Genomic DNA, 12117 nt, shown 5'->3' on the forward strand with positions numbered 1-12117 from the left:
TCAACATATCAGTAACAACTCTGCACAGTTAATAGGAACAATAAAAGAATAGTTTGATTTCCACAGATGAAGACCATACCAAAAAAAAGGATATATGGATGGTACAACAAGCTGCCACTCCTAGATGAAGAAAAAAAAATGTATAGGACTACCAGATTCTTTTCTCAACCCTTTAATTGTGTGTAAAAAAAAAAAAAAAAACCTAAAAAGTGTACTTAAACTGAAAGTGTCTATTATTCAGGCAAGAAATATTTCTAATGTGCTTTTAACAAAATTTCAGAACGATGCAAAATAAGCATAAGTTTGTGAAACAGTCTCGAGATGAGTACACAGAATGTGCAATTTTTAAACATTGCTATGAAGTACTGGATGCACAAAACAATACAAAATCCTAAATGATGCAGATTACAGAATATAGAATTATGGCTAGATGAGCATATATGTAGATACATGCAAGTAACATTTTGCTTTGTCAGAGGAGAAGACCAAAAATCAATGACACTGTAGTTGCCACAGACATATCTGCCCCCATACCTTGTCTCTTAATTCTGTTCTTCTTTAAAAGGGCCCAGAGGTCAGGTACTGTGATGCACAACTTTGGTGTCAGCACTCTGGGGGTTGAGACAGGTAGATATCTGTGAGTTTGAGGCCAACCTAGTCTACCTAATAAATTGCATACAAGCCAGCCAGGGCTGCATAGCCTTATAAATAAATAAATAAATAAATAAATAAATAAATAAATAAATAAATAAACAGGCCCAGAACCATTTCAGAAATAGTTCTAGAAATTAGTTCTAGAACTAATGAAGGAAGTATACAAGGTGGGTATGGATCCTCTTGCAGCACTAGCATATGTGAAAATCAAATAAAGAACAACATAAAACAATTATCAAGTATGTAAAAACCAACTAACAGAATTAACGAAGTTAGCCAAGGCTAAACTGATTTAAAAGATAACCAGAAGTAAAATTGCATTGAGTTATAATCTGACATACAAATGTGATATGCATGAGCTATTCAATTAAGTGAAAGGAAGGACAAAAGAAAATATCCCGTGCAAAGGAATTTCAAACTGATATGGGTGCTCCTGTGAGGCATACCCTTACCCTTGAATGGGGGAAAGCGCACTGTGACTATGTATGAGAACATGATAGAGTTGGGAGCAGGAATTTATCTCAAATCACATGGTGAGCATCTTGCTCAACATTGGGAGGTCACATCAACAGCAAATACCCTTTGTTAACACGAAGAAAATTACTTTGTTTCCCCTGAGTTCTTCCTCAAACTCAGTTCCAAATCCCAGTCAAATAAAGTACCTGACCGGTGTTCCACAGGTTGTCAAGGTCTGGCAAACCATGGAGCTGAGAAAATGCTATAAAGGAGAACAGGAGGCTATGGAGACATGGCACATCAATAAAACAATGTCTTGCATGGTCAGTGAAAAAAATGTCAGACAAAGAAATCAAATGTATTATGTTTATATTTGCCAAAAATGAGTGTGGGGTTCCTGGGAAATTTGTACTGTTTTCACAATAATTCTACAAATCAAAAGGTACTCTAATTTTCAAAGTTTATTTAAAGACATACTTTGTTCCCTTAAGAAAGACTAGATTAATATTCAGCCTACCCTTTGTTACTTCACAGTCATGACTGTTTCATATTAATCATAGAAAGAAAAGGCCGCTACGGGTCTAATTTTAAGATGCCTTGATATCATCAATGATTTTACAAACTAATCATGGAGAAATAGTTTTATGTTATATGTGAAGCTATCTATTATGAAGATTACCTATTGCATAATAGCTGCACATTATTGGGGACTATGCTACAGTCTATGCAGAGAACAATTTATGTTTTCAGGACAGGGCATCCATGTGAAAAATACAACATTTTTCTCCTGCTGGTAATGAAGCCTGTATTTTGTCATGGACACTAAACTCTGCCAAGCTATTTTTCCTTTGGATATTCTCAAGTATTTTTTTTTCCAGCGGTGGCTGCTGTTCAAACTTACATAATAGAATTGTCACACTTTATAAACTGTGTTGAATATTCTGATCCCTTTCATTTGAAGAGGTCCTCTATTTCATGCCCAACTAGCTTTGAGGGCCTTCCGAGATAATCAAGTAGTCATTGGCACCTTGCATGTAATAGCCGCTGCTGCATGAAGAGTCCATAAATTCAATTCTCTGTGCAAAAGCCATGGAAAACAGAACCTTCTAGACTAAATCACTTGCAAGATTCTCTATTAGATTTCTGAGACTAGCCCTGATAAACAAAAATTTGGAGGATATTTTCTATTACAGATTGAACAATATCTGGAGGCTCAAATATCTCATTGACTAATATTTTATTTTGGTTTCTTGTCTACTTTTCATGATATTGATACTATTTTAGTGGGTGAGCTACTTCTGTGATTTGTGGTCCCAGCTCCCTGCAGCCTCAGATGGACCATTGTCATGATTCAGCTGGATAATATGAGCTATCCTGAGAATTTAGCCCATGCTATTATCCCCACAACATATCAGCTGGAGAGGCAACTAGGGCACGTACTAAACTAGTTACAAGTCAGAGCTCTGTCTAACCAGTATAGATTGCTATTTATTTATGGCTAGCCTGAAGCTGTTTCAGACACAGGTGACCATCTTTAACTTGATCAAATTGAACTCTCCTGGTGTTCTTCTGGAACAAAGCATTACTGACTCCAGATCTCCTGTTACTAGGAGCATTATCTGCAAATGTTACCCTAAGGCTGTGACCGTCCTGCAAAGTGCTTTAGTTAGAAATATCCTTTTTTAAATATGTGTCTTTACCTTATCACATCCGCACATCTTCCTATGTCAGCATCAAAGAAGAAGAGAAAAGAGCCATCCTCACTCTCAGCGTTTCTATGTTAGAATGAGAAAGATATCACTAAGATAACTTAAACAAGTAATAAAAATGCAACCAAGTTGAAAACTCAAAGTTTTCAAGAAGTAAATGAGAACACAAGTAACCACCACCACACACACACACACACACACACACACACACACACACACACACACACACACTTCTTTATCTCTAATAAAGATACACACATTTGTGAATTGGAATTCACAGAGTGATCACATAAAACAAACACCATTGTCACCACATCTATTGTTAGTGACAATGATGCATTTAAAAAATGAATACAAGACTCCAGACTGAGAAGAAAATGATTCATAAATCGATTCAGTCTTCTTTCCCATCAAGAAATATTGGTTTTAATTTGGTCACCAAAAGAATTATTAATTAACATCTTAAAATACTTTCTAGTCCATTACCAAGATCAAATTTAGTCCGGTCGCTACTACAAAGTGTGTAAATTTTAAAAGTCATCCCTTAGTCTCAGTTGAGACAACATTTTAACTTCTGTATATATTCAATATCATTTTTGAATTAAGTAAGAACACCCAATTTTAGTTTGAAATATCCCCTTTATCCATTTAAAATATTTTCAGCACATATATCTTATGACAGTGAAAATTCTCTCCATTTTTAATGTAAGAAAATGCAGCTTAAACATCAGGCTTTTCCTGTGCTGGTTGTAGAGGTAAAATAAGTTGATTTTTTTTTATTTAAAACTCATTTTTATTTGTAAAATAAAAACAAAATTGTTAGATATTATTTAAAGGAATAATTAAAGTAATTTCAGAATGCTTCCCATATGCCTGATCTCTAAGAAAAAAGTACATGTGCCACTTATTATTCCCTTTACTGGTCACGGTGTAAAGGAGAAAGCTTTAGACCTTTCAACTTTTTATTGCTTCTCTGATTTGACATACGAAATCCAGTCACCTGGACTCTGCCCGGTACCATGTGAGACTGTACTGTCAGACAAAAGAAAATGCAACTTGTGTTTTGATGGAGCTTCCACGGGAGCAGAGAACATATCCTACCCATGTGTCTTTGTATGTTTCTGGATGTGATTTTGCTTTCACATATCCATCTGCTAATGAGAAACAATGGCTTGACCACCACAAAGCTGAAATCAAACGACATCAAATAAACAGCAACGTACTAATTATGAACACTTCTATTTATTACATATCGTGCATTAATTTATATATTTTATTGTTTGAGAAGGAAAAATATTTTAGACGTTTTACTTGTGTGCTGGACATTGCTGCTTACAGTTATCAAACTGAAAGCATCTTAAGCACAGGAACTGGGCCTACTCCACGCCCTTGATAACCTAGCCTTTGTCTCCATGCATGGCACTGTCAGTCACTGAGCTGCTCTTTTTGGAATGAAGGTAAATCCACCCGTCTTTATATCCTGCTCCCAAACAGAGCTATTTTAATAGCAAATTTTTAGACCCATCAAAAGCAAAATGTCGCCGGGCGGTGGTGGCGCACGCCTTTAATGCCAGCACTCGGGAGGCAGAGCCAGGCGGATCTCTGTGAGTTCGAGGCCGGCCTGGGCTACCAAGTGAGTTCCAGGAAAGGCGCAAAGCTACACAGAGAAACCCTGTCTCGAAAAACCAAAAAAAAAAAAAAAAAAAAAAAAAAAAGAAAAGAAAAAAAAAAGAAAAATGTCAGAGAACCCTTGAGCTCATTCCTTTAAAGGTCCAGATGTGAAAAAAACAAGTGGCCATAACTTTGATCCACTTTTGTCTGTGGATCCATGATTGTTTTTCAACTCAACAGCTGCTGCAGATGGAACCTCAGAATGAGATTCCTGAGTGACCCAGATTATAAGGGAGTGTCTACTTAAGAGCGTTGTCTCTCATATCTTTGTAAATACAGAGCAGCACTGGTTTATGAAGGTGTTCATGATCACCCTATGAAACAAAAGGATTCAGATAGACCAGTAGTTCTCAAGCTTCCTAATTCTGGAGCTCTTTAAAATACTTCAGTGCCTCATTTTTTTGGTGACTGCCAACCATAAGATTATATTCCTTGCTATTTTATAACTGCAATTTTGTTACTGTTGTGAATTCTAAGTTTAAATTTTCATTCTAGTAATGCTCTTTCAGACTAAACTGAGTATAGTCACACAGTCACAATGTTAGCAATGAGTGAATTTATATTGCATGATGGAGTCTCACAGCCAGAAAGATGGCTCATCAGTTAATAGTACTTGCTACTCTTACCAGAGCTCAGCTCCAAACACCCATATGGGCAACTTACAATCACCTTTAATTCCAGCTCCAGGAGATCCTATGCTCCCTTCTGGCATCTGTTGACACCTATAAACACATGTGCATACACACTTGCACACACACACACACACACACACACACACACACACACACACACACATACCACGTAAATAGATGATAGACAGACAGACAGACAGATTTAGTCTCACAACAGACTGAGCTTTAAATGCTGTATTAACATCTGTGTATATGCCGAAATCATAGTGATTGTAGGGCAAGGAACCATGCACATCTTAAAGAATCAAGGCTGAGCAAGGTATCCCACCCTAGGGAATGTGTTCCAAAAAACCATTTCATGCACCTGGGATAAGTCCTGGTCCCGTTGCCAGAGGCTCCCCAAACATCTAGCCACGTAACTGTCACCCACATTTAGAGGGCCTAGTTTGGTCCCATGCATGTTCCCAGCTGACAGGCCAGAGTCTATGAGCTCCCACCAGCTTGAGTTAGCTGTCCTTGTGGTTTTCCCCATCATGATCTTGACCTCACTTGCTCCTGTGATCCCTCCTCCTTCTCTTCAACTGAAGTCTAGGAGCTCAGCCCAATGCTTGGTTGTGGATCACTGCATCTGCTTCCATCAGTTACTGGATGTAGGTTGTATGATGACAATTAGGGTAGTCATTCATCTGATTATAGGGAAAAATAAGTTCAAGTATCCTCTCCATTATTGCTAGCAGTCTTAGTTGGTGTCATCCTTGTGGAAATCCTGGGGATTTCTCTAGCACCCGGTTTCTCCCTAACCCCTAATGGTTCCCTCAACAGACAAGGCGGAAGGGTTTGGTCTTGCCTCAACTTAGTATGCCAGACTTTGTTGAGGGAGGCCCTTCTCCTCTCTAAGGAGTGGGGCGGGACTGGGGGAGGTGGAGATGGGCAGGGGAAGGGAGGGAGAGGGAACTGGGATTGGTATGTAAAATGAAAAAAAAAACTTTTTAAAAATTAATTAATTAAAAAAAGAATCAAAGGACTCATTCATATTGAGAGACCTGATTATTATTGGCCTTCCTTATAATTTAATGAAACAATGCTTTGTTTATCTGCCCTATTGTAAATATATCACTTAGATCTGCAGATTTTTTGGTATCTTACTTAGATTTTAAATATAAGGATCAATAGGCATTGTGCTCTTGTTGCATACATATACAAGAGTCAACAGACCTATGCAGTTTAAGTACTTTTATTTTTACAAATTTTTGTAAAAATTATTTAAAACTTTTCAAGGACAAACTGCCTGCTTTAGGCCATTGCTATACATTTGAAATAAAGTTAAACTAATTTAATCTTCCCTTATTTAACAGTGAGATAAGAGAACAAGAGTATCTTTCATTAACAGAATTCACATTTAATAGGTATTATCTCCTGGAATACGATATCATAAACTTGAAAACTGAGAGTCTTCTATGATGCTTCAAAGTAATTTAAGAAATTAGGAGAGAATTAGAAAAGGAATGCTTGGTTTACATGAGACAATATCCTGTTGATTGACAATTTATGTTTTTCCATATTACTTGAGAACTGTAGCCTTGATCAAGATACATTCATAAGATGCAATTTAAATGGATAAGAATTAATTGACAAAGAAGAGAAGTCACTTCAATTATGTAGAATAATTTTACTTCAGCATTTAAATAATGTAGTGTACACATGGAACAGAAATTGAGACAAATAGGTAGTGGGGGAGTAATTGAACACTTAGGTACAGCCAATATGCATTTTCACCCCTCAATTTCATCCTCAATTCAGGAGAAAATCACAGTCTAATGTTTGTCTGTTGTGGGGATCCCTAATACATAAGAAGGAGAGTAGTCCCAAGATAATAAATAATCAGTTATAAGGAAAATTATAGACATCTGAGACTCAGAAATTGTATAACTAAAGACAACACATAAAAATGACATACAGTCATTTTTAACAGAACAAATGGAGCAGTCAGATAAGACTTTAAGATACAGATGTGCTTCTTTTGAAAAATAAATACTATATTAGAAAGATAAAGAAGACTAAGCTTCTATAGAAACTAAGGATGTCAATCACAGAAGAATCCCACAGAGAGACAGGTCTCAGAAATAATATTTTAAAGAAGCAATGAAAATACTTGAAGAATAATGATAAAGAGAATAAGGAAGTTTTTCACAGAGGGAAAAATGGAAGAATTATGTAAAAAAGAAAGAAGTGTGAAGATACATGGAAAAAGATAAGACTAATTGTGCTGCCTAGTTGTAAGTCAACTTGACAGAAGCTAGAGTCATCTGAGAAAAGGAAGCCTCAATTTAGAAAATGCCTCCATAAGATCTGACTGTACAAAAGCATTTAGGACATTTTATTAAATAGTGATTGATGGGAGAGGGCCCAGTCCATTGTGAGTAGTACCATCCCTGGGCTGGTAGTCCTGGGTTCTATAAGAAAGTAGGCTGAGCAAGCCAGGGGGAGCAAACAAATGAGAAGTATTGCTCCCTGAACTCTATCTACATCAGTTCTTGCCTCCTAGTTCCTGCCCTTCTTGAGCTCCTGTCCTCAGTGCTTTTGATGATGAACTGTTATAGGGAACTGTGAATGAATAAATTGAATAAATAAATAAATAAATAAATAAATAAATAAATAAATAAATAAATAAATACCCTTTCCTCCCAATGTTGCTTTCAGTCATGGTGTTTCATCACAGCAACAGTAACCCTGAATAACACACTGATGGATATGGACAACAAGATAAAATATTAACTTTAGATGAAAAACTGTTATCAATAGGAGTGGTAAAATAAATATATCATTGTCATTCAAACATAAAATATTGCTCATCACTTCACTGAAAATCTAGGGTACAGGAATTCATGAGAAGTGGATTTATTAGTTTTAAGCAGAACTAGGGAAAGAGAAACTTGCAGTCTCTTTTTGGAGAGAGAGAGAGAGAGAGAGAGAGAGAGAGAGAGAGAGAGAGAGAGAGAGAAGCAGAAGGAGGAGGAGGAGGAGGAGGAGGAGGAGGAGGAGGAGGAGGAGGAGGAGGAGGAAATAAGCATGTGTGTATTTCCCTGTGAGTCCATGTTATCAGTACTGAAGTGTAAGTCTTTTGCCCTTGGAGAAGAATCTGTCCTCCAGAGCCACAATACCTGTGGATAGCCTGTCCTCACATGGAAAAATCCTAATCCTGTAGCCTCATAACACTGAAATTTTCAGTCACTAAAAACATAAAAGGAGCCAGGTGGTGGTGATGCACGCCTTTAATCCCAGCTCTTGGGAGGTAGAAACAGGCAGATCTCTGTGGGTTCGAGGCCAGCCTGGTCTACAGATCGAGTTCCAGGACAGGCTCCAAAGCTACAGAGAAATCCTGTCTCAAAAAACCACAAAAATTAAAAAATTAAAAAAAAAAGACATAGAAGGGAAAAAACATATAATTCACACAAAAAAAAAAAATAATGAAATTCGCACCAGAACCTTCAGCAACAATACTGGATTTATGAAATAGTAGAAGAATAATTTATTCAAAACAACAAAGGAATAGAACTATTATACACTCAGTTTTATTTATAATATTACTTACATTTCTAGGTGAAGTAAAGATAATTTCCAAATAAAAAAACTCTTGAAAAGACATTTATAAAAATATAATCAGAGGTCCAATAAGAAGACTCAGTGGGTAGAAGTGCTTGTGCCCAAGTCTGATGGCATCAGATTTGGTCTTTGGGGCCTACATGGTAGAAGGAGGGCAGCAACCCTTGCAACTTGTTCTCTGACTTCCACACACGTGCTATGGCAAGCAGGTGCCCACATAACCATACAGACAATTGATAAATAAATTTAATAAAAATATAGTCAAGGAAGAAGGAAACATCAGGTAAATATTCTAAACAAATAATTTGCTTATGTAAAAGTCATACTGGTTTTGTTAAAGTAAATATTGATAAAAATCAAAAGATAAATAAACATATATTGATGAGAACCAGCAATTGTTACTCAACAGTATTCCAAATGGTGGTTGGTTCAGGGAAGGAGCCGAGGGCAGAGGCCAACATACTGTCTCCAGTGTTTGCCAGTGGAGGGGCAAATGGTTTAAGATGGTTAGGATTAGGGTGGAATACACATTACTGAACAAGCCCACTGGTTCATCACAGATATTAACTGTACCAAGTTATAGAAAACAGTCTCTTGAAGAGACTGGGGAATGGCCAAAGTGGCAAAAACCTGGAGGCCAGTGACTCTTGAGAGAAGAGGATGGCACTTAGTGAAACCAGTTTCCACGGGAGAGAACACTGGTGGGTTGAGTGAACCAGAGGGAGATCTCAAAGAGTAAATAACAGTTTCAGTGGCTTGAAGAGCCTGAGGCAGGCAACATTCGATTTTGTGGAAAAGAGCTGGGATATCCCTAAAAGAAGGGAGTGAAGAGGCCTCCAAAGGTCCCTAAAAACTTTGGTTGAGTCCTGAACAGAAAGCAAGAGCCAGAAGTCTGAGAGAACTTGAGAAATGCAACCTATCCTGCAAGCATCGCGCCTTATTAAAATTTCCACATTTCCCACATCCCATGGAAAGTGAGCAATACCCCTGAACTAAAGCAGAACCAAAACAAAGTCACCCTGAAAAGTCTAAAACAAGTCTTTAAGGAAACCAGCAGTAAAGGAATTTTATGAGCCTGTAATACAGAGGAAGCACAAAAAATAAGAACATCTAGAATGTTCTTTCACTGTGACTATGTACAACATTTAACTCAGTGTAATTATAAAAATAACTGCACATTCAGAAAAGCAAAAGAAAGACATGAAACAAGAAGTTTCTGGAAACAACCATGTTTACAACATTCTTGTGCTAAGGAAGAGGGATTATAGTAGCTTTTACAATTAAAGAATTTACACACACACACACACACAGAGAGAGAGAGAGAGAGAGAGAGAGAGAGAGAGAGAGAGAGAGAGAGAGAGCAGTCACACTAATAAACATGTAGAAACTCAGAAAACTTGATGATATTCTGAAGATAGAAAATTAAGAGGAATTGCCACCAGTTCGTCTTCCTGTGAAACACCCACACAGGCAGGCTTACACAGCAACTTCTTTTAGATAGCACAGAAATATGCACCAGAAACAGGGAGATAAGTGGTGCATCCCTACATCTCTGCATTTTCTGTGTGGCAACCACTTCTACAGGAATGTAGCACTGAAGGCTCCTATCTGAAAAAGAAAAAATGATTTTGAAGAATAGATGGCTGATAACTATAAAACAAAAATAAAATTTGATACTGTTTCAAGTTATATATTAAAAATTTAAGAATTCATTGTATAAACAAAAACCAACCATGAACAATAAATAAATAAAAATATTTTCTAACTGTTTAGTATTGGAGACAAATGGAGCATTGATAAATGTATAAGTTAGTCCATTGGTCTAACTTTCCTGGGCTTTATAATAGTCCTTTGGCATTTTCCTCCTGAGACTCTCTTTCCACAGTTAATTGAACTCCAAGAATAGCCCAACTAATCATTGAATATTTTTATCATAAGTATCTTAAAAACAAACAAACAACAAGATCACCCCAAGATGCATTCACCCTTAACAGAGCAGTCAACCAAATATTTGGAACTGAGGGAGCACCACAGAACAAGACCCATCTCTTATGAGGAACAGAAGACTCCCTACAATGATTACAATAATAACCATTTCCCCAGAAAAATTTTGAAGAGCCAGGTTTGAAAAAATGATGAATCAGGACCATTGACTATTCACGATGATTTGCTTCTTTGTCTACACAGATGCCCCACTCTGTAAACCTCCAACCTTTACTTTGTTTCCCTTTCCTATAAAATTTCCATGTCCCTGTCAAACTCTTAAGCACATATATGAGATTATTAAGCCATTACAAATGTACACACACCCAAATATATGCATACATAATACATATATACACATACATACATACGCACACTAAGCATGTATCCCATAATTACACACAAGAAGAAATTGACTCCATAAACTAAAATCTTATCAAACAAAAAGGATGATACTCAGGCTTCTCTGTCTACCAGACTTTTAAGGAAAATATTGTAGCAGTTCTCTGCATTGTCTTGCAGGAAATAGAAGCAGGGAAATAGGTCCCTACTCATCTCATTAAGCTAGCATTCTAGGCTAAGCCCCTGTGATGATGATTGACATAGGGGAATTAAGCACACCTTGAATCTCTCCTACTAGGTTCATCTTGAGTAGTACCTTTAATTTGTGGACTTGCTATTTGTTAATCCTACTTTATAGAATAAGCTATCTTTCCTTTTTTAAAAAAAATTTGCTTCTTTATCTGCAAAAAAAAAAGCATTTGAAAAAAATGAATTTATTTTGGGCATTAAATGAGATCCTGCATATAAAATCATTTGCAAAACGGTTAAAAGCCTAAATTCATTATTTATTCACTGCCATTCATTATGCAAAGTTCAGGAATTCTTAAATGTGAGATGATTATCAGTATTCTACATACCAGAATACCAAAGGTCAATATTCTGTCTCACTTTAAATCCCAGCATTGCAGAACTCTTCATTTATAATGCTAGGCGTATTACTAAGCCAAAACTCAGAAGTTTTATCCCAGATTTCTCACTCCAATTGTCCTCCTATGTAGCACACGCTCACAGGAAAATTCCATGAACTGTTCTCCTAGTGCATGTCTGAAATTTCAAACAGACTCGCGCTGCCATCTGCTCCTTCTGATAAGCGACTCATCTGTCTGCTGAGAGGTAGGGAAAAGGCTCGCTGAGAAAGAATAATGCTTCCCTGCCACCCTGCAGCCTGCCTGGGTGGCTCGCGGACATGCACCAGATAATTAGGGGTCAAACCAACATTTCCAGGCTGTATTTGGATGGGATTTGAATTCATTGTGGCTGCACTCTACACAGCACTACGTACAGCGACTGGTGTAATTTGGACGATGCGCTCAGCATCTGCTGCCTTTCAGCAGCAAAGCAGAGAA

At 37.1% G+C, this 12117-nt stretch overlaps 1 long non-coding RNA gene across 1 annotated transcript; it reads right to left on the reverse strand.

Moving 5' to 3' along the window:
* Window positions 1–528: 528 nt before the first annotated feature.
* On the reverse strand, window positions 529–11744 carry LOC128112402 (uncharacterized). The gene is made up of 3 exons (XR_008218979.1): window positions 11629–11744; window positions 2811–2885; window positions 529–611 (listed from the first exon to the last, which is right to left on the reverse strand). It is a non-coding gene; the product is annotated as an uncharacterized LOC128112402 (long non-coding RNA).
* Window positions 11745–12117: the final 373 nt, after the last annotated feature.

This window comes from Peromyscus californicus, unplaced genomic scaffold (genome assembly GCF_007827085.1).
Source record: "Peromyscus californicus insignis strain IS unplaced genomic scaffold, ASM782708v3 Scaffold_17__1_contigs__length_78620276, whole genome shotgun sequence".
Taxonomy (NCBI): Eukaryota; Metazoa; Chordata; class Mammalia; order Rodentia; family Cricetidae; genus Peromyscus; species Peromyscus californicus.